The sequence below is a fragment of the Podarcis raffonei genome, chromosome 10, assembly GCF_027172205.1.
Source record: "Podarcis raffonei isolate rPodRaf1 chromosome 10, rPodRaf1.pri, whole genome shotgun sequence".
NCBI lineage: Eukaryota > Metazoa > Chordata > Lepidosauria > Squamata > Lacertidae > Podarcis > Podarcis raffonei.
In genome coordinates this window covers 41,907,679-41,932,043 of record NC_070611.1, presented here as the reverse complement: position 1 = coordinate 41,932,043, position 24,365 = coordinate 41,907,679, and the positions used below count along the sequence as shown (strand labels likewise).

The following is a 24,365-nucleotide window of genomic DNA, read 5'->3' as shown; positions in this document are numbered from 1 at the left end:
TACTGCGCTTCACATTAAATGCACATCAACATAGAAAGATCTTGTTTGTAGGGCTGGGAGGTTGGTCTCAATAAAGGTGCTACGGCTTTGCTCTCTCTGCAGAAATATTGACAGCTACAGTGCAATCAATATTCCAATCAGTGTAGCAAAGTGGTTATATCATGGCAGAAGCCAACCCATCAGCTAAGCTTGCAAAGTCCGCAATACGGAAAATAGAACTGGAGTCTAATTGAAATTAGGGTCAAAGTGATGGCAGCAGATCCAAGTGATTAAACACAAATCTGCCCCCAAGCACAAAGAAAGAGTAGGGGTGGACCTAGAAAACCTTTTTTTAAAAAAAATCAAAAGAGTTGAGGAGTTGCATTTTGCTACTGTTGTTATGTTATGTCAGGTTGAGCAGTAAAACAATAAAACGATAAACTAAAAACAAGGAGAGGTGATGAGGCAGCCAGTAAAATGTTAAAAATATAAAATTAGAATTAGGAAGTGGCTAAAAACTACTTGAAAGCTTAATTGAAGGCAGGCTGCTGTCTCAGTCGCCATCTTGTTTCCATTCCATGATGTGCTATGGATGTTTGTATGTGATGCCAATAAAAGGTTTGATGATGATTTTGCTACTGGATTTTACACAGCTGCAGGACTCAGCAAGACATCCTTTCTGCACACATACCTTTTCTGTGTTTAAATGCAGAGATAAGGAGAGCAAAAGCAAACAAATAATCCTTCATATATATATTCACGTTCTTTTCAAAAAGTGAAAATTAGGGGGGAAGCAGCCTGTTAATCTTCTGTCTGGTGACAATTGGGATAACTCCAAGAGAAAAATTGTAAGGGTTTCAAAAGGTTTGTTTGAGGAGATGTTAAGAATGTTACATTCTAGAATACTCTCCCTGGAATAATCATGAAAGCCTGGAAACTCACTGGGATCCAGATTGAGTGGAATACATTTATAATTCCCGCTCACCTCCTCCCAATGGGTGGACAGAGTTTGCAACCCCGTGCAGGACTTACCTGGCCGGGTGCCACCCACCTAGTAACAGGGTGTAATTGGCCCGCCCCTGCCTGGCAGGCCAATGGGCTACGGGCAGGGGTGTGGCCAGGGACAGGTACTGGGGCCGATCCTTCAGCCAATGCTCATTCTTCTTCCTCCATTCCAGACTGAGTGGAATACATTTATAGAAGATCTTTTTACACAAAAGTCTGCCCAACCATAAAACAGTACTGTGATGAGACTCTCATGTGCCCGTTACAAGCTGATTTTCATCCACGTGGCAAAACACATGTCAAACAAGAAATTGTTTCAATATCTTTCATTATTTTTAGTATTTTCACTGACTCAACATAGGACAGAAGCCTCAGGTGCCTTCTGACAGAAAGCTGAATTTTAGCAGGTTATCAGGAACCATGGGAATGACATATTTGGCACATATATGTATGTGGCATAGGACGGGAAACTTGTACAATCCTCCACTAATTCAGATTGCAATTGTGTCAAAAAAGAAAATAAAAAAGGGAGACATGTCACGGCAAACTCAGAGCTGTTGAACGGCAGCAGTAAGAAATACTAACACATCTTTAAAATGGCATTTTCTGGTAATATTGGCACAAAGCAAGGTGTAGGTCTGTAAAATTGGAGTCTCAGCACTGAAATATACATTATAGCTTACTGAGACAACATGAAAGTTTGGTTTGGTGTGTTGTCCCAACCTAGACTCATGATTAAGCTTTCTCCTTACTCACCACAAACAAACCTTCCAGGTCTAAGTGTGAACCAGATCAGTGACTGAAATTACATTTAGCAATTTTAATGTCAAATACTGTCAAATCACTCATCATAGATAGCTATCATCCCAAGGGGACACTACAAAAAGCAGCAGAGAGGTGGTAAGAAATAATGATTCATGTTGATTTACAACATGAGATGCTAATAATCTCTGCAGCTACCCTCAAAACGAAGTGTATACCTCAGCTTAGGGGTCCTAGTACTGAGTACCACCAGTGGTTTTTTCTGTGGCAGTACTTACCTGTACAGAGTAAAGGTAAAGGTAAAGGTACCCCTGCCCATACGGGCCAGTCGTGTCCGACTCTAGGGTTGCACGCTCATCTCGTTCAAGAGGCCGGGAGCCGGTGCCGTCTGAAGACACTTCCGGGTCACGTGGCCAGCGTGACGAAGCTGCAACTGACGAGCCAGCACCAGTGCCGCACACGGAAACGCCGTTTACCTTCCCGCTATAAAGCGGTACCTATTTATCTACTTGCACTTAGGGGTGCTTTCGAACTGCTAGGTGGGCAGGAGCTGGGAACGAACGACGGGAGCTCACCCCGCCGTGGGGATTTGAACCACCGACCTTACGATCAGCAAGTCCTAGACACTGAGGTTTTACCCACAGCGCCACCCGCGTCCCTCCCTGTACAGAGTACCATCCCCTTTTTCTTTGCTGCCTCTGGCAGCCATTTTGTGATGACACTCACAGCACTTTTATCAAAACATGAGTTCTGGCACTGCTTTTTTCTTCTTCTTTTTGCTACTAAAAACACTCAGTACCACTTGTAATTAACCTTGTTCAGATTAAATGAGCACATGGTAAGATGTTCAAGGTCATACCACAAGCCAACCCTGGACTTCCATACCTTCAAAATCCCATTTCCATAGAGACCTATGCGCATAATTCTGAATCTGATCTGCATAGACACCCAGCACATGACCTGTACTACTATTTATTTTTGCAGAGAATTGGTCTCATGTAGCCCCACCCCCGGTCACCTTATACAGAGTGATCATTAAAATCAGCCGAATTATTAGTAACTGCAGCTCAAATGGCACTCCCTAAATCACTGCAAAAAAACTTAGAAAATGCTGCTGAATAAACCTTTTACTGACATAATTGCATTTAAAAAACCAGCACATTCATCTCTTGAGAGCAATTTATCCTTAAGAGTGCACGCCTTTCCGATTCTTCATAATTTTTTCAGGGGGAAACATAGGGATGCACCCACTTATACCTCAAAATTATATCTTTTCAGTGTTTTGTAACTTAATCAAAACAAATTCCTTACCTGGCAGTAAAGTTGAGTGACATTGTGCGCACACATGATAGGAGATCTATAAAATTCTTTAAGACGTCTCCTACAATTTACACATGCATGATGAATATTCTTCCATTCACAACACTGCTGGAAAGCTAAAGAAAATAACAAAACAAGGAAAATTGCTAGGGAGGAAAATATAGAATATAGGACAGCCTAGCCAGAAAATATATTTTTCCTAGCAAATTAGAGTGCATTTTGTTATCAATAGGACTGTGTGTGTGTGTGTATGAGAGAGAGAGAGAGAGAGAGAGAGAGAGAGAGAGAGAGAGAGAGAGAGAGAGATGGAGGGGGGGGGGAGAAAGGCTGTAGTACTAAAATCTATTGGGAGACCAACAGACCAAGAGATGTGGAGGTCCTGCATACCTTAAAGCTTAGCATACCTACTGTGGTATAAATTTGGTGTTGTTCAGTCTACTTAATCAGATGCACAATACAGCATACAAAAACTCACACCCCAAGAAATGTGCTTTTAGGCTTTATGGTGTCACTTTTTCCTGTTTGGAATCCACTATGACTAGGTACCATTTAGGAATTAACATTTCACAGAATAAATCTGCATAGAATTTTGTTGAGAGTCATGTGGAGTTTCCCACATCCCACACAGTCTCATTCTTCAGCATGTCCTGGAGCCCTAACCCACCCAACTAAAAAACAAATGGGTAAATGGGGAGAACAGAGGACCACAAGATGGGTGAGGTTTGCACATTGGCAAAAGCAATATAAATACAGGGCGTTTCCTTGTCCTATTTTACCTAGTTGCATTTCCAATTTGTGCCTCATTTTTAAGTGAAGAGTAAGCAGACCGCATGCCACTTACGTATCCCAAAGTTTACGTAACTGGAGGGATACGTAAGCAGAGGTGCGACTTTATGGGATTATTTATGGAAGGAAAATTTATTTCCTCAAAATTCTAATGCAACCATTCTGGCCAATCTCAACAATACTCCAGGCCATCACTATTTTGCAGGAGAGATTCAAGTACACACCAGAACGTTAGGTTTGCACAATAAAAGTAGATTAAAGTGCTTTGTCAGCCTAGCACAAAAGCTGCACTTTAAAAACAAACCAAGGGATCTTTGTATTAGAGAAGTTTTGGGGCAAATACACTAAAAAGTGTGGGAAGAATGAATGGTTAAGGGGAATATGTATCTATTCCTCACAAGCAAATCAGGATGAAAGCTCATTGTCATATACGGTAACAAATCAGACAAAATGCTCAATAAAGACTGGGCATAGTCTGAACATCACACAGACTTTGTGCAAGCAAATCAGGGTGAAAGCTGTATAAATAGGTCAGTTGGAGGAGCCCTGATCATCTTTCAAAAATGCAGTTGGAAACACACAATACAAGCTACAAATATAATAATGCTTGCAGTCTGCTAGACATGCTGCACAAATTAAACATCTTGGATAATTGATAGTTCAGTGCAAAGTTAATGGAATTTCATTCCTGGTCCTGCAAAATACCAAGTACTGGTTTGGGTTTCAGTGCTTATATGTACTAATGGTTTTCATCTTTCACATCACTGACAAAGAGTAAATTTTCCAGTAAAAGCATCAGAATGACTGGGTCAGAATCAAATAATGCTAATAAAACCAAATGGAAGAGGCAGCTATTTAGCAAATAAAAAACAAACGGCAAACAGCTGAAACAAGGCTTATGATGTTCAGTGTTTATCAAACATCTCTTCAAAACGTTACAAATTCCAACATTCCTTAAATTAGTTTTGGTATTTTATATCTCATAATGCAGTAGAGGAGACAGAGACAAAGTGTTAATAAGCCCATTTCTATGTGGGTCTATGTGTATGGCACATTTCACTAAAATGTTTTGGAAATCTAAACATGGAAACTCAGTGAATACTAGAAGACTTTATAGAACCTAGTCCAGCAAGCTGAGGAAACCCAACTCACCATTGCATGCCAGTTTTCCTTCTACCAACTTTCACACATTTTTTCCATGCAGAAACATTTCCCTGCTCTGTGACCTGAGATCTTTTAGGTGAAGATGCAAAATACCAAGCCCTGTTGCTTCTAAACAAAAAAAGGCTATAGAATCTATCCAACTAATTACAGCTGGAGAATTGGAACATTCACCCAGTTATTAAAGAAATGTTTAGAAAACAATAAACTGGAGGGCCACAGATTGCTGGCAGAAGTCTTACACATGTTCTTTTCAATGGGACGTAAAGGTAAAGGGACCCCTGACCATTAGGTCCAGTCATGACCGACTCTGGTGTTGCGGCGCTCATCTCGCTTTATTGGCCGAGGGAGCCGGCATACGGCTTCCAGGTCATGTGGCCAGCATGACTAAGCTGCTTTTGGCGAACCAGAGCAGCGCATGGAAACCCCGTTTACCTTCCCGCTGGAGCAGTACCTATTTATCTACTTGCACTTTGATGTGCTTTCGAACCGCTAGGTTGGCAGGAGCAGGGACTGAGCAACGGGAGCTCACCCCATCACAGGGATTCAAACTGCCGACCTTCTGATCGGCAAGTCCTAGGCTCTGTGGTTTAACCCACAGCACCACCCGCGTCCCTATTCAATGGGACTTACACCTTAGTAAACATGTGAAGGGCTGGGCTTGTGGGTTGGTATACTAAAGAGATTTTCACAGTGACATTTATTTCATATAATCTTTTGTATCAAGGGTAACGGTCATTGTATTTCTGCCTCCAACTTCACTTGTCAAACATTAATGAAAAATCAATAATGAGTTATGTTTCCAATGTTTTCTGACACACCTGTGTTCAATCCTGAAGAAAGCAGCCCCGTTCTGTGGGGCTGACTGGAATATACGAGCAGATTTCCTGCAGCCATTTTGCTCTAAGTGGATTCAACTCAGAAGGATCGATGAGCCATTCAATAAACCTGTAGTTTCTGCAGAGCGAAAAGACAAGGTGTGTGTGAGAGAGATTATTTTGGATAACTTTCTTTCTTTGCAAATCTTGAGGGGGGGGTGAAAGGACAAAGACTATTTTCCACTACAAATATGACATTTTAGTTTGAAAAGGAACTAGTGACATGTGAGGCCACCCCTGCCACAGCTTACTCCAGAGACCATTTTGATTTTTCAACATTCCTGTTGAATACTTGGGGGGAAAGGGGGCTTTCTGAGTAGTCAATAGGAATGTTTGGAAAGCTCAAATGGAGGAAGTGCAGTTCCCTACAAGTCCCCCAGCCATGCACCTTTCCTAAGCCAACAACAAAGCAGAACCTCTTTGCAGAAAAAAAAAAACAGAAGGCAACAGGTGACAGACAGGACTCACTACTATAGAGAAGGGGCTCAACACAGCTTCTCATTAACTGGAAAAAACTATGAGTCCCAAGATCCCTGGCAAGAAATGAGTCACATCATTTTCAACCAAGCTTTACAAGTAATGAGAGAGAAATTCTGTTCACGTTTTAAGGCAAACAAAATTCACACTTTCCGAAACAATACATCAGCTGACACACAGCCCTCTTTTGGAAATTGCCCTTCTCCAGATTTTGCAATGCATTCTCCAGTCAAGCAACGTGTACAAAAACACACATGATTGGGTAAACTGTGCATAAAAATGTATTATGTTACAGGGAATTGCTTTGCAAAAAAATGTGTATATTGGGGGGAAATGCATTCAAAATTGTACTGCATACAAAAAAATAAAAATTGCAAATTGATGTGGAAATGTGTATAAGTGAATTTAAGATTGGAAAAATGAGAGCCCAAGAGAAACTAAAATTAACAGATTTCCCCATCCCTACTTGCAAGTCCTCTCTGATGTGTATGAGGGGTGTCCCCTGCCACCCGTTACCTCCTCCTCAGGCTATAGTTTCCTTCTTCTTTTGCATGAGGAAGTCTAGAGGGCTGATAGAGATCCTGGATAGTAGTGGGAGCATAGTGTGAACCCCATGTCATGTCAGGCCCAGCTCAATGAAAGCAGGACCCAATTCAAAATAAGGCCAGACTGTCTGAGCAGGTGCAGTACTCATTTGACAGAGAACACATGAAATGCACTTTGTTTGAACAGAACAGTTAACCTGTGGCAAAGCATGAGTTAAGGTATGAAAGCTAAATCCAGAAGAACACCCATTCTGCCAAACATAATTATGTTCATATTAAAGTGTTGACTTGCTATTCCCTTGATTAATTTTCATCACACTGTGTATTTGTTTTCTTTCAAGCTTATTCTAAATTAAGCCATTCTCCATGTCATTGTCAGTTCAGGTCTTGAATGCTTCTGCTAATAAAAGCTGCAAAAAGCCTTTTGACTTAATCAAACATGTCACATTATAGAATGATAGAAAAGAATTTGCATCTGTATCTGTGGCTAACAGTATGACCCTGTACACAGTTACCCAGATGCAACTCTCATTTCATTCAATAGTGCTTGCTACCAAGTATTTGCTTATAGGATTGGAATTCTAGTTGCCAATATATCACAATTAAATGTCATAGACACACTACAGAAAGTGGGAGAAAGCCTTTTTAAAGTGACTTTCTAATCAATGTAAGTATCATTGATTTAGAAACCAGGCCACTGCAGCAAAATAAGAATTACCCCCAGTCAACCAGGGTGTTGGGTAGGACTTGGGTACGTATTTAACAATATTTCTATACTACTTGATTATAGTAAAAACTGTAAGCAGTTTACAAGAAACATTAACATTGTCAATAAAAACAGTGAAAACATTATACGAGAATTAAAACCAACATGTCTTGAATGCCTAAACAAACATATTTTAAGTAGGTGCCAAAAAGAGTACAGTGAAGGTGTCTGACTGATGACAATAGGCAGGGAGTTTCAGCATGTAGGTTTAATTTCTTACAACTGTGGAATAAATACTACAAAGCAACTGCAACAGCATCAGTTCCACAAATCGAAGCAGTTGTGTGGACACATAAAGGGTCAAGTGACCACCTTGTAAATGGCTATCAAACACTAACATAAGGTGGATTACTAAATTTTGTGGAATGGTTTTCAAGAGGATTTAATTCCGCTCATTGTGATTCGGAACTTGGTAATTACTGCTGTAATTTGCCCTAAAGAAGTAGGCACCTGGGAGGAAGTTTTGACTCTTTTTGCCATGCTACACAGGTCAAAAACATGGGTGGCAAGGACAACGAGCATTGCCTGTAATGAAAACCTTTGCTTTTGTTACCCGCTATCTGGGTCTGAAAGCTTCCCAGTCAAGTTAAGGGGTTGCACATTTCCCTCCCCCAGCACCACACAAAGCATTGGAGTGTCACTAGGCTTGTCAACCAGTCCATAAAGCCTTTTAATAAACCTCTAAGATGGTGGTGGTGGGGATTTCCTTAGGTTTATGCAAGCCCTAACTGGGATCCAGGACTTGGGCTAAGAGTATATTTAAAGTTTTAAAAAGTACCCTTTGGGTGCATACAAAAGTGAGACTTTCATTCTGAGCTGTAGAAGAACTTTTGAGGGAAATAACATATCTGATTTCTACAGCATCCGATTATGAGCTTCAGTGATGTCACTGGTTTTAACAGTACATCCAGATGATCATTTTAAGGAGCCATTAGATGTATCTCATCTGTCCCTTGCACTCACTGACACATCCATCCAGAGCTTGTACCCCAGTCTGGTCCTGCTTGTCAACATAGTGTGAGAAAGGGACGGCACAAGTCATGCAGTTCATAGAGACAAAGTAGAACCTGAATGGTGCAAAACATAGTGGGGGTTTGGGAGGGCACCCATGAAGCTCTCCTGTTGGGCTCAAGGACAGAACATGAAAGATAGCATGAGGGCAAGACTAGACACACAAAGAGAATTTCCTTGCATCTTCCGGGCCTCGCTCCAGGGGGAGTCATGTGACCCATAGGAGATCATGCAATGGCACAAGATCACAGCACAGCACCCAAAATGGCCACCGCACTCTTGTATGGAAAAAATGGGTTGTTCCAGTTTTCCTGGGACAGTTGAGGGGTATGTGACAGAGCATTCCATCATTAGTTGAGACTGATAGTTGAGATTCCTGAATTGCAGAAGGTTGGTCTAGATAACCCACGGAATCACTTCCAACTCAATGATTTGGAATGGTCTCCTTCAGGTGGTTGTGGACTCTCCTTCATTGAAAGTTTTTAATTTCTATTTTGTATTAGCAAATATATAAACCACCCAGGGGATGGGTGGTATAGGAAAGTAACAAAAAATAAAGCATTCAGGATCTGGATTCTGCTTAGGACTCCTTCTGAAATGTATAAACAGAGCCTATCTGAAGCTGTTGTTTGTTAACTATACCACAAGGGAAGTGTAAATGGTTCTGTAAGCAGAGCTGAAAAATCACAGCAATATTTTTAGATATCACATAAGTGCTTTATAAACACCTTGATGTGGAGCCAATCTTCTTAGCAAACATACTGACCAGACAGAAAGAACCAGACAATGATTAGGTGCTAGGTGGGTGGACATTTGCTTGTTGAATCAGGAGCATTTATGTGATTTTTGAAAACATTACAGTACACAAATTACCCAAATAAACTAGCGTAGGTTGAGCAGTAATTTGTTGGATTCTCTACACTGCAAACTCAGAAGTGGTATAAATCATAGCGTTTCCCAGTTTAAATCTAAAATGCTTAGCTCTTTAAGGACAGTAAGAGGCATATATAGGAATAAGGCCCACTGAGCACAGTGGAGCTTCAAGAGCAAGAATGATCTGTAGAACATTCCCAGCACCTTCACATAACACTAGTTCCTATACTTTTCTTTAATAACCTGGAGGACTACATTTATAAGCCTGAAAACAGGCTTATATCCACAATGGAGATGTGGCTTTATTTTATAATAACAGCTGATTTTAAAAGCCAGTAAGCATTCTGGTTCTTCCAATATTAGTCATCTTAGACTAGGCTCATCTTTTAGTCAGGCTTACATTCAATGTGACAGATGTTAATTGTTATACTGTACTGGTGTTTCCATGGTGTCTTTAAGTTATTATGATGTTCACCACCTTGGTGACTTCTGTTTTAAAAGTGATATACAAATAATTTGGATAAATAAGTGATAAGTTGTTATCCTGAAGGATCTCAAAAACTTGCAAATCCCCATCTCTTTAAGAGCTGCAAAGCTGGGGAGGAAACAGACATATTAAAGCTATGCATTTCAACTTTCCACTACAGTTACAATCCCCCAAGCCAAAGAAATCCCCCTTTGTCTTGACTAGCTATATGCCTGCAGAAGGAGGATTTACATAGCTCCTTCTATCACAACAGTCAGTGCTGGATTAAACCCTGTGGAAGCCCTGAGGCAGTTGAAATATTGAGGCTCGTATGCATGCTTGAGTGGGATAACATTCAACTAAGAAAGCTTGATTGTAATTTTCTTTCAAGATCAAGTCAATATTATTTTGATCTGTTGTTGCGGGGCCCCTAAAAAGCATGGGGCCCATAGGTCGGTGCCTACTCTGCCTATTTGGTAATCCAGCACTGAAAATAGTCTTGAAAATGGCAAACAAATTTGCATGTTCATATTCCCCGTCTCCCAGCAGCTATAAAAGGTGCAAAAGCATCTTTCAAGGCCAGGCTTTGGCAATGTTGCTTCTGATTGGGAACTCAATTTCAAAAGTCCAAAACAGCATACAAAGACAATCATTAGGCATGTAGAGCATTTCATGAAATGCATGGCTGCAGATGGGGAAGGCAAACTCTAGCCTACTGTGTTTGGCTGGGAGATGAGCACAATGCCACCTGCAGCCACTCTTACAACTATTATGCACTTGACACTCTTCGATTCCAAGAAGAGGCATAGGCCACCTAGCTTCAATGAGTAGCTAAGCTACCTCCCATTGGTTAGCAAGCTTGGAGGGTCTAATGACAGGAGGGCCTCCTGATCCTGTCTGCAGCCAGACAGGTGTTCCCTCAATTGTTTGGCCAAAGCCTATTTTAATCATGGCAAAAGGATGTGATCACTCCCAGCATCCTATTGACACTGATTGAGGATCATCTGTTTAGTGGGAAGCTGATTATTCTAGGCTTCGCTTCTGCGGATAAATGAAGCTACAGGTTACTGTGGAACAGGGAGAGGGGGTAACCTTGTAAGAAATTTTTGAGTTGTTTTACACTTTGGTAATAGATGAAAGTTTCCCATAATGTTGATTTTTTAAAGTTCGACCCAAGAGGTGGGAAGTTGTGGGAAGAATATGCCAGTAAAATGTGATGGTAATGAAAATCTTCCAACCATTTTGTACACCTTCTATACAATGAAATTTATTTGGGGATCATTTTATAAATCTTGGAAGCAGAAAGGGATAGGATGTTCCTTCTTCGACTGTTTTCAAAATGAATATTATTATTATTATTATTAGTAGTAGTAGTAGTAGTAGTAGTAGCCTGCCCATCTGGCTGGGTTTCCCCAACCACTCTGGGCGGCTATTACTACTTCATTTTGCTTAGTTGTCAATTATTTTATTTTTAACATGTGGAATTCATATTTTGTAGTTAATTTTCATTTGTAATACTTAATCTGATTTTTACGGAAGATTTTATTTAGTTCTATATGTTCTAAAACGTGGAATTTTCATTCTATTCTAGTTGTTTTACTGTTGGGATTCACGGTTTAGTTGTTAGTTGTGATGTTTTTTCTAGTTTTTCTCTATTTGATTTTTATTTGTAATGTTTTAAGGTAAGTTGTAAATTTGAATAATATTTTTTATTAAAGATTTTCATGAAATACAAAAGAACGTGCAATGTCTCTTTCTTTCTGTGTACATTTTAAGATATTTTTTCTCTTAAATATAAGTGGCATATAAATTGTTGGGTAAATTAATAAGAAATACAGTGGTACCTCATGTTAAGAACTTAATTCATTCTGGAGGTCCGTTCTTAACCTGAAACTGTTCTTAACCTGAGGTACCACTTTAGCTAATAGGGCCTCCCGCTGCCGCTGCGTCGCTGCTGTGCGATTTCTGTTCTCATCCTGAAGCAAAGTTCTTAACCCGAGGTACTATTTCTGGGTTAGCGGAGTCTGTAACCTGAAGCGTCTGTAACCTGAAGCGTCTGTAACCCGAGGTACCACTGTAGTATAAAACTGATATGACAAAGCTATTTCATTCAACCAGCTACTGAGAAGTAAACAATAATGTAGAAATCAAAACCCCGTTTTCAACACAAATTAATTCACAGAATACCTTGGACAATATACTTTAAACAGAGCAGATGGGTAGAATATTAGATTCACTTAAAATGAATATACAATATACAGTGTTACATCTTTACAGATAATTAATCCTCCAAAGGTTGTTATAATAAGGTAATGTTATATTATTCACTGCATTTTAGAAAGAGCTTACATGTTCTCAAGGTCATAAAGCCCCAAGATTTATACTGGGAGGCTCTTACTCTTACCGCACGAGCAGTATGTTTCAAATGCTAAGTGGCATTGTTACTTACTCAGAGGACTATCAGACACAGCAAGGAAGACTGGGAAGAGGTTAGGGAGTCATATAAGATGGGGGGATTGGCTAGGGAAGGATCAGATGACTGACTAGGCAGGGCAAAAGTGATTTGGGAATTTCAAAACAAGTGACTCTTGAGAAAGGACTTATTCCAGGAAAAAGAAAGCATTTAGACAAAACGTGTTCTCCTTCATGGAGAGCACGTGTTGCGGTGGGGGCTAGCGAGACACCCCACTGTTGCTGGGCGGGTAAAATTGAGTTGGCCACTGCTGTAATTGGACTCTCCTTGTCGTGGGGGAGATTTTGATGTTGCCATTTCGTGACTGACAGCTTGAAATGTTAAAACCCTTGCGCGCAGCATTGAGCTTCCTCTTTTCGCTGCGCTCATCAGATTGCCCGCCCACCCTCCCTTCATTTAGGGTTGTTTGCGTTGACCTTGCTATGCCTGTCATGGGGTCGTCTGCTTTTGGGGCAGGGGCCCAGTAGGAATTTTGTCCATTTGGCTGATTGGCTGGTGCCATTTGGTTTTTGCCTACTGCGTAGCAAATCGTCACAACTTGTAAGGTTAGGCATTGGTTTTATGAATTGGTTGGTGGAGCGGCATGGATTGGCTGTGCTGCTGCTGCAAGAGTATTCCATTAAAGGAATACAAGGGCTCACCATGCTTTTGTCCAAACCCCTGACAAGGGGCTACCAATGCCGCAGCAACCACTCACATTTTTTGTATTTTAATAAAGCTGTGGCCAAAATTATGCCAAACACCTTAAACAAAAATTAAGTGTGAATCGTCTTTTTATTTGGGGTGGCTTGGGGACCTCAACGTGCAAATACAAAAGCAATCTATCATAATCTTTAATCAGCAGATTCTGTGTGCTGTTAGTTTTGTGTTTATTGGCCCTAAAATAGTTGTGCTGACTGTATCATCTCTCTGTGTGTGTGTGCGCGCGCGCGCGCCAGCCACAGTAATTGTGTTGTCTGAACGGAATAAAAGGCAGCATGTGTCATGGTACTATCTTGCCAAACAGAAAGCATATGAATAGAATTTTCCTATTGTGGTGGTTTCAGTTGTGTACTGTCATATCCAAATTTTCTGGACGATTTTTGGTGGCACATTGTAAATTACTGGAAATGGGTATGCTAGGTGTGTTTGGCTGGGTGACAAATAGATTTGAGAAGCCTCTATTAAGTCCTGTGACAAGCAAATGTTAGACACTGAATGGATCCCAAAGTATATGGCAAATACATCATAATTCCCTCAACATTTTTGATATAATTGTGATACTATATATTCATCATATGCAATGCAGTGTGTAAGAGATTAACTTACACCAAGGTGACTCAAGTTCAAATCCTTGCTCAACCATTAAGTTCATTGGCTTGCTTTGTGATAGTCTCAATTTTTCAACCTCACCTACTTGTGATGTTGGTGCTAAGATAAAATTAGGAAACCTTCATCTCCTCTGGTTCATTATTGGAGGAAGGGTGGGAAATGGAAACTGAATGAATTACTTTGTCATGCATGGTTCAAATTCCAATAGTGTTTCTGAGGAAACAAAACACACAGATGAGTTTCCACATATTTGCTTCTTGATTTTACCACAATGCTATTTGTTCAATCGCACTTTTTTTTTAAGAACAGTTTTCTGTGCAGAAAACACTGCATGTCTAAAAGTGCTTCTGGTTTATAAGTTCAGAGATTCCCCAGGTCCTCAAGGGACTATCACGGAGCCAAAGATTTTGCATTTTGATCTTAGATTCTGCTAGCAGATGTTTAAAAATGCATGTAACTAGACAGCTCCCTTTTGGCTACACATCTGAGAAATCTTGAAAACCCAATTTATTCTTTCAAAGGTCAGCTGTAACAGACACCCAAAATTGGTTTCAAATCCTCCTGGGAAAACTGTAGAATAAAAAGTCCTTCTGTGTTTGAGTAATTTTACCCATTTTGAGCATGCATTCATTTCTTCCGCAGACAGATAATATATCTTGACAAGCTTATGTCCTATATGTGCTTCTGGACTCATATATATTAAAATCATATCAAACAAATATACACAGTGTAGATAGTGTGGCAGAATACAGTTTTGGCTTACCAGCAGCCATCCTAAACATTTTAAGGTCATGGAGCCCAAGCAGTCATCTTAAACTGGGTAAAGCTGTTCACAGTATTAGCTGTGCAACAGAAACATTTTTACTAGCCAATAATATTCAATAATACAAAAATCAAGGCATGCTGTTTCCAACTTGCATGCCTACTTGGTATTATCTGGGGGAAAGAATTACTTGCATAGCACTTAACTGAAAATGTCACATAAATTCATTACTCTGTACATTATTAATAAGCAAAATACAGGTTCTGAGATTTCCACATGTAAATTCAAAACAATGAATTTCCCTGCATCTGCTGGGACACCAAAATTGTAGGCCTTGGAGGGGAATAAAAGACAACCCTGGGCAAAACTGCATTCTATTTAAAAAAAGAAAAAGAAATCTTGGTCTAAGTTTTGGGTTGTGGCGAGCTCTGTATTTTTTAGGACTCACCTTATTTTCTGATTTTAAGTTATTCAAAACTGTTTTTAATGTAATTTAAATTGTTGTACCTTGCTCTGGGACCTTAGAGTGAAAGGCAAGTAATAAATTAAGTTAATCATAATTATTAATCACAATTATATAACACCCTCCCTGGAGAGGTACCTTCTTTGGCACCTTTTCATTTCCCCAGCTTTTTAGATCCACACACTTTTAATCCACTAGATTTTAGATCTACTGTGTATTTTATTATATTGTACAAATACTCTGCGAAAATTTTGTAAATATGACTTAGCTGAAGAAATGCACAGAAAAATTAAGAGAAGGGAAACTTCTGAAGGACGACTGCATTTTGATGTGTGCATTATTTCAGAAAGAGCAAATTAGGTAGGTTTGCCTTTAAATGCAGATTGTATCAAATTCCTCATCTATCTACTCGATGCGCTGCTCATATGATGTGTGTAGATGCAACCTATCAAAGCAACTGAAAATGTCCCAGACCAAATTGAAACTTAAGTCCCTAACATAATGAGCTTAAATAAAATAAAAAAAGCTTGAGCACAAGTCCACTCTGCCCTCTTGCTGTTTCCAACAACTGGTCCTCAGAAATGTTACTGCCTCCAACTGTGAATGAGAGAAAAGCCATCATAGTTAGTAGCTTTATCCTCCATGAATAAGGTTCAGTGGTAATGAGTTCTGTTACAATAACAAGTGCAATGGTTATATGTGTCCTTTAATTAATTAACCTTTAGTAACTAGACTGGAGCCAGCTACAGAGATAACAGAAACTCCTTGTTGCAACAGCTCCACAGGCCATAGGTCCATTTCTGGGCAGAATTCAAAGTGATGGTTATGACCTCTAAAGCCATATACAGCTTGGGTCCAGGCTATCTGAGGGGTTGTATTTTACGATATGAGCCACTTTTTGTTATATTTCAAGCAGGCTTTTCTCTTGGTCCTGCCATGTGCGTTGGGCCACAGTAGAGGGACTTCTTGGAAGATGTGCCCAGATTGTGGAACATGCTTCCATGGGAGGCTAGACTGGTCCCCTCTCTGTTTTCCCTCCAGCAGCAGGCAAAGACTCTTTTGTTTAGATAGGCCTTTGGCCACTAACTAGCTGTAGCGGTGGGGACTTTTAACAGTAGATTTTGTATATTTTCTTCTCCGCTTAAATGGTTTTAAGTTGTTTTGATTCAGTGATGCTTTTAATATGGTAACTGTTTAAATATTTATAACTGGTGTTTTTTTAGTTGTATCTTTTTAATTCATGAGCCACCTTGGGTCCTGCTCTGGGAGAAAGGTGGGATATTAATGAACTGATATAGGTAAGGGGCACAATAGGTGAAAGGCAGGTGAGCCCCCCATAAATTTAAAATTTAAAATAGGAGAAGGGAAGTGCCCAACTGATGATCACTTGAGCACATCAGATGTGTGCTTTATATGAAGATCCCATAGGAAAAGAAATACTGTTTCAGTATATGGTGAGGAAGTTGCAAGGCAGAAGCACACACATATACACACATAGGTTTTGTGGTGGGGGTTGGGGGGGTTGTTTGTTTGTTTTTGCATTACACCATTGTTTGCTCATTTAGATGAAATGGCAAACTATGGTGTGCAACAAATGAAGACCAGTGGGAGAGAATCAGCAGGTGTCAAGTGAGGAGAAAAGGGGAGAGGGGAAGAGGGAGAACTCAGCAATCAATAGCTTCATCAACTGGTTGTTCACAATTAAATGTTATGTAATTAATACCAATTTAACTTTCATGTCTCGTGAACAATATTTTTCAGGATGCCACCCTTTCCCGAACCTTTCACTTTATCTGTCAGAGGGAAATTGCATGATGGCGATTTAAAATGAGAAGTCGGTGGCTTTCATAACAATGCAAGTAAATCATTTTTGTTGGTCTAATGTACCAAATTAAAAAACAACAGCCAGAAGATAAACTCATATGAACTCTTATTTTGGAATAAGTCTCACTGAATACAGTCTGACTTACTTTTGAGTAAACGTGCAGAGTTGGGGTTTATGCTATAGAATATAAAATTTTAAAAGATGTGACCCAGACTATGTCTACTCTGAAGTTAATCCTTTGAGTTAATAAGGCTTGCTCCCAGATAACTGAAGTTAAGAAGTCTGAAGGTGCAGCCCACATTTTGAAATATAAAAGCCCGGTTTGTTCCTTCGCTTGAAAAATAATGGAGACTAACTATAAAACTTCCTGAGAAACTGCCTCAGTTTATTGTTCTAGTGAAATTATAAATCTTATGGGTTTATTCAAAAGTATTGATATCCTGATTGAATAAAATGCATTCATAGAATAAAGAAAATTAAAGAATGTATATGCCACTATTAATCTCCACTGGTTAATGAAAATGTGGACACATTACCCGAAAATCACAAAACCCAACCTAATTTTCTGTGATGTTTGGCTATTTGTGTACCACCTTAATTTCCAAGGACAAAACTTATGAAAGAGCTGTTCACCTGCGAAAACACTGAATGAGGCCTCTTCTTAGATGAAGAAACAAACCTGTACTGCAGATTAAAATCAAATAATTGTACCACATTCTAAATCATTTGAAATTGTCATTAAAGTCCCATTTTCATATAGTAATGAAATACATTTTTAAACAATGATTGACTGAGCACTGCTTATTGTTAATTTGGTTATAACAACAATCTCACCGCTTCAAAGCAAACAATTATAATTACTGTTTTCTGCAGTTATGTTAGTTATTAAGAGTGAAATTCAATTGTGTCTAGCCATCAGTAAAATGAACTTCTGCTTGCATAACTTCACTTCCTCTTCTCCCAACCAGAAGTCCCCACCATACCCAAAATCTGCTCAAGACAGTTGGGGGGGTGGGGTCCAGAGCATATTAGCGGAGGGTTGCTAGGGCTGTGGAGAGGAGGATAGGAAGATGGAGTCCACTCACACAATGTTGAATCTCACCTACAAACTTTTTCAGGGTAGATTACACAGGAGGCATATTTTATTTTATTTTATTTTATTATTTTATTTTATTTATAGACTGCCCTTCATCTGAAGAACAATGCATTGGAAGAGAAAACAGTTTTGAAAACAATTCCAAAACCATTGGTACTTAAAATAGGTACATAAGCCACAATCACTCCATAAGACCAGTGAACAACTTAATCCATCACAATCATTTTCTAAACAGTAGTGCCAAAATATATTATGAAGAACAAAACAAACAACCACATTTGTAAGGCTCGTTAGCAGGCCGGCTCTGTAGGGACCAAATGCAAATCTGTTGCAAGGGAGATCCACTAAACAAGGGGCCACCAGACAGGCAAAGAAGCAGGACTTCTGGTGATGACCTTAAATCGTGGGCAGGGTCATATGGGTCCAGGTGGTCCCAAATAGTTTAGAGTAAGCACTAGCAGTTTGAATTGGGCCAGGAAACAAACCAGTGACAACGGGTGGAATCCTGAGATCATATCTGATTTCCTGTTCCCAATCAACATCTGGGCAACTTCACTTTGTATCAGTTAAGGTTTCCAAACCACCTTCAAAGGCAGCCCCACAAAGAGTACAATACGGCAACCCAGTCTGGAGGTCACCAGTGAAAGCATAAACAAGACGAAGTCCATCCAAAACAAATGCTAGTAAGCTGCAGAGGGAAAGAAAGCAAGTTTTTAAGAGGTGTTAGAATTTCTTGGGCAGATCGAGTCTGCCTTGTGCAGGCTACACTATATCTCATGAACCAAGGGTGTCTATAGGCCATTCTAAGCCCCATAAGTTCAAAGGCCTCTGCTGCATCAGAGGTGTGGAAGGCATGAAGATGCCACAGTCCACATTAGGCCTACAAATGTATGGGATTGTTGGAGCTCCAACCTCCACCCACCCACCCTGACAAGCACAGACATGAAACTTCACAGCTCGGAACCAAAAGTGTATGGCCTTCTCCATTGGTGCCAGGCTGACAGGCCTCTAAAATCCAGCACACCTCCACCATCCCTGCCAGCTTGGAGCCAGAGAGGGGAGCCAGAAGTTGGTTAGTTGGCTTTACCCCTTTGCTTGTACCCATCAAGCACAGAAGTAAACCAAACAGCAAGTTTCCTCCCCTGTTTGAGGAGGGAGCATGGATCACCATCTCCCACTCTGCAGCTCCAACATTGGTAAGAAGTCCTGCTCACCACAGCCTGGCTGACCTTTCACCATATTGAGATGGTAAGTCAGATGGCAAGCAAGATTGTTGGACTCTGTTCAGGATTAGAGGAAATATATTTCCAGGCACCCTTGAGCATCAGTACCTGTGACTGAGAAATTAAACACAGATCCAAACCCTTAATTTTATAAGAGGGGCTCCTTACAACATTTAGGGAGAAGATACTGTATATTATTTTCAGGGATAAGGTTTACCTGTTGCTTACAGGCATGTTTAACTCCTTTTCTTTTGAAATGTATCGGGAGCATATGAATGTGGCAGAGCTCATGAGTAAGGTGTGCATCTTCTGTTGTCACTTATTTGGAACATGTACTTCAGTCCTGAGGTTATGTTCCTTATCATCTTCTAATAAGCACATGCTTATCCCTCGTAAGAAGCAGAAATGCTCATGCAAGGTGGAATTAAGGATTCATTTGCAAAAGAAAACTTAAAAGTGCCAAAGCACTAGACTGGTAGCTAGAGGGCAGTATGGAGAGGATTTAACAACATGAAAGTAAATGAACAATATTTTGAGAATGTAATTCTCCAGTACAATTTTTCATCCACAGTTAATTTAGCTATTAATTTAGTTCATTTAGCTATGAATTGGATGGATGGAGAAATAAAGTAAATTTCTTGATGAAAAAGGAAGGTTGAGGGTGATCCTGAAAGATAGTGGAGACTCAAGCGTGCCAATTGGCCACATGGGAATAAATGTGATTGGAGAGAAGAGGACAAAGATGGGAGTGGGGGAATAGGCATTTGAAGTGCTGACAGCCGGAGAAGAAAAGTGACAGATGTCTCACCTCTTGTCCCCACTTCATTACCTCGAGATGTAACACTCACCCTAGAATCACAAAGCCAGAAGGATCAGTTTCTGCAATCCAGGCATCCAATGCCCTAAAAATGATTGACACTGTATAAATGCAATCCTATGCACACTTGCTTGGTGGTAAGTCACACTGAATAAAGTGAGATTTATTTCTGAGTAAACCTATATAGGACTGCAGTATATTAGTATTCTACAGTTCCATGTGACTTTTTGATACTATTTCCACTCTCCCATGCAGTTTACTCCAGAGTAACAAGGATTTGGGAGTACATTTGTTTCAGCTCCACATGCTATGAAACCACCTATAGATGAAGTCAGAGTAAGGGTCAGTCCATTGAACCCAAGTTCATATAAGAGCAGCAGACACTTTGGATGTTCCAAGGAAGTGGTGAAACGGAAATATGGATCATTTTGACTTCCTCTTCCCACAGTTATGATCTTATCAGGGGCAGAAGGGGATGAAAATCTGTCCCACAGACTTTTTTATTAACTTAAAAAACATTGTCCCCTTTCAAACAAGACTCATAAGCATGAGGAGCATAGGATTATCATGAATGTCCCTTGGAACAAGCAACACAACTCTTGTATAATGAGAATGACTGATTTACTGGTCACTGGAGGACACTTTAGCCCTGAAGGTACATGACGTCTCACATCTATTCAGATTTATAGTCTTTGTGAGGCTTCAAGACCCGGCTTCATGTTAGTGTGCACCAGTTTTCTGTAGCCTTATGGTCATAATTTAGAATGTTACTACATACTCTCCAACATTTCTCCGATGAAAATTGGGACGTCCTATTCAATAATAGCAGCTATTATTATTATTATTACTACTATCACTACTACTACTCTGGCCATCTGACTGGGTTGCCCCAGCCAACTTGGGCGGCTTCCAGCATGTACAAAAACACAATAAAACATTAAACATTTAAAAACTTCCTTATATAGGGCTGCCTTCAGATGTCTTCTAAAGGTTGTATAGTTACTAATCTCCTTGGCTTGGGGGAGGGGATCACATAACTCCATACTCTCCAGCCGTCTGTAAATCTAGGACGGTGCCTGGAAAAATAGGGATACTTAGAGAGTCTGTTGGTATTGATCTGTATATCCCAAATGTCCTCAGGCCATGCATACCCAAGAGACTTCCTATAATATGTCATAAAATTTACAGAGCACCTATTTTTGTTTCCACCCATTCAGGCATTTAAAGCAAAAGCATGGAGAAAATAATTTTCCTTTACAGCCGAGGAAATCTTGATCTTATCTAATGAGGGTTTGCTAAAGTAGAAACATTTTCTAGAACCAGTAGAACTCATCCTTGACAAATACATATAAAACTTCATTTGGAATGCTTAGTTATTACGCTTTTGTTTTCAGGGGATTTGACATATTTGCAGGTTTAATTGTTTCAAACTGTTGTTAAATTATCTTGAGGCTATAAAGTAAAGTAAATGAAATGCGGCGGCAGTGCCAAGCTCAGTTCTGCACATCGAAGTTGCGCCAGGACTCAAATACACACAATTCAACGTATGACAGCATCTGGTCAGCCTGATTCTGATCTCATGAAACCTCTTTAGAATTTGTATTACAGGTGCTTAAGTGCACTTGAAGGTGAGACAGGTCCTCTAGCGTTGTTCCTCTTACTCTTAAAAACCACACACCTTATAAGCCTGTTCCAAGTTTTGAAAACTGAAACACTTATGGGCCTTTGCCTGATAGCTGGATTATCAAAGTGTCAAGCAATTGTTTTCACATATTGCTGCTGAGAAGCGCAACCCAATGCTTTTTTATTATTATTCCTTTCCATGGAAAAAGGATTGAATGGGGATAAATAAAGCAAGACTTTTTTGTTTTGTTTTTGTTTTTTTAAAAAGGCAATATTTTCAAATTAGTATCCAGCAGTTGAGTAGGAGCTTTTGTTAGCTACTCCTCCTGACTGTCATCCTTGGTTTCTGTTGCCATAGAAACCAGAGCATCTAGTATTCAGGACAGTACTCAAGCCTTGTAAATTCATTCCCATTCCCAAGTCTGCTCCAACCAGGTACTCTGGGAAAATTATGCTGGCTGGGATAATCAGGATCTCTACAGCAGGCTTTCCAAAGGTAAAACTGTGGAGAGGTAGCAATTTATTACTTCTTTTATTAAGCTTTCACCCTTTGATTGTGGTGTTATTTCTAGTCTCAGTGCAACAGCTGCCCCCTCTCAGTTAGCCCTCCAAATTGAGCTCACATACACAGACTGATTAGAATGACCGTCAGAAATAGAATAGAAATGGCTAGCCACTGTTATCCTAATGCGACCAGGAAGGGAGCTCAGTTGTGGTCAATGATGTCATGATCTGTTCTGCAAAGTGACAAGCTAAATAGCAACCACCGAAGCAAACTGCAAGCCGTGGCAATACAAAACTGATATTTACAGCTGCCATTCTCAACTAAAGTTGTTCTGGTGACTTGAATGCAATGTCAGATATTATCACTTTCTTTGGATAGCAAAACAATGATTAATTCAAAGCAGAATGCTCTTCACCCAAGTAGTCTGGGGTTCCATATTTCTATTGGATGGGGGGGCCTAGACATCTGAAGGGGATGGAGAGTTGAGGTTTCGGAATCCCTGTACTAAACCTCATTTTTCCACATAAGATGACACGAATGAAAACAGATCTGTATCATTTTGAGTAATGGATGAACCACCACCATCTTGATTTGTAAGGAGTTTTTGGGGGGGGGGTTGAAATAGAAGGCTGCTGCTGTTTCTGAGCCCATTCCAATGTTCAGCTCCCATGTCCAAATGACGTCAATGGGAAGGAAGCAGGACTCAAACACCACCCCAACTCCCCTGTACCTTGCCCCGCTGCCCTTCTCTTTTCCTCTAACACTCACCTCTTGATGTCAGTGACCAGCGTCAATTACATCCTGCCATCTAGATCACTGAACTGATCATAGAAAGCTAGCACATTGGGGAAGAAGGGCTCCAGGTTACTACCTTTCTTGCCTTACGAGAGCCCACACACAGAATCTGAAGGTACAGCCCAAACTCAGGACTACTTCCCAAATGAGACTCATGCCCTGGGGATTCATGGTTTTTTCCACACAGGCCATCAAAGTACTTAGTATGGAATTTAGATACCCCAAAAAATTATACCCTGAGGCTCCTTCTGCCTCGGACACTATCGTTTCAGCAGTCCATGTGCCAGGAAGTAATGGAGGGTTCACAGAAAGCCCTCATGTGTGGCCTCCACATAACTGCAGACGCAGCCAGGTAGGAAAGGTATCTATAATAGCAGAAGCTGGTGGCTATGGCAGAAGAGTAAGATCTATATGAACTGAGGTAAATGTTTCCCTTCTCCATGCCATTTGGTGATACATTTTGTAGTACAGGCAATATCTCATTAGTAAGCAAAAGTAAACTAGAAATAATTAGCTGTCTCTTGCCCATAAGATTTTTGGATGACTGAGAGGGGGTATAACTTAAGAAATGTTGTTGGCATAGCTGTCTAAGAAATTATTTGTGTGACCATATGCTCTGAAGGAGGAGTAAGTTCTAAGCCTTCTTCAGTGTTTCTTCCCCACCCCATGGTTATAATTGTTCTAAATCGTAAGAAGAGCCTACATGTGTGAAGACTTCCTGCTTTAGATCTTAACCCCCAAAGTGTGGGTAGCAGGAAGGGGATACAACAGCAGTGGCAGGGCTAGAAAGCAGAGTGGTGAGCGCTCACTCTCTCTACCCCCAAATTTGATCCATGAAGAGAAGTGACTAAGGTGGAAGTGGGTCCTGGGCCAGTTTCACAGAAGTATCTCAGCCCTTCCTGTGGCCATCCTGTCAAGAATAATTTACCAAAGGAACAGACACAGGGTCTCTCCATAACCAAGAGTAATCTACTGTAAAAAAAAATAACCTCAAGGATTAATAAACACATGATCAACTTTAAAACTAGAAAATATATGGCCCAGAGTAACCACAAGCGAAACTGCATAGACATATTGAACTGAATAATTGAGAAGGCAGTGAATGAATAATATAGAGTAGTTTCCAATCACCAGGTGGTTTTTCTACAGACATGTACTGAATGGGACTGGGAAAATAGAAAAGGCAGCGGAATTTACTATATGCTATCACTTACTCCCAGTAGTGGTAGTAGTAGTAATATTAATTTGTGTATATTCCACCCATTTGACTGGGTTGCCCAACTTCCAACAGATTATAAAACAACAATAAAACACAAAACATTAAAAACTTCTCTATACATCCCTTCAGATGTCTTCTGAAAGTCAGATAGTTGTTTATTTCCTTGACATCTGACAGGAGCACATTCCACAGGGCAGCCACAACTACCAAGAAGGCTCTCAGA

The 24,365-nt window shown here is 40.2% G+C and overlaps 1 long non-coding RNA gene across 5 annotated transcripts in view; it reads right to left on the bottom strand.

The window, feature by feature from the left end:
* Positions 1–24,365, bottom strand: part of LOC128421912 (uncharacterized) — a 105,314-nt gene that overhangs the window by 64,364 nt on the left and 16,585 nt on the right. For all 5 annotated transcript variants that reach the window (XR_008332397.1, XR_008332393.1, XR_008332394.1 and 2 more), the window contains 2 exons: positions 5,835–5,970; positions 3,058–3,182 (listed from right to left, as the gene is read on the bottom strand). This is a non-coding gene — a long non-coding RNA (uncharacterized LOC128421912). The remainder of the gene's footprint in view (positions 1–3,057; positions 3,183–5,834; positions 5,971–24,365) is intronic.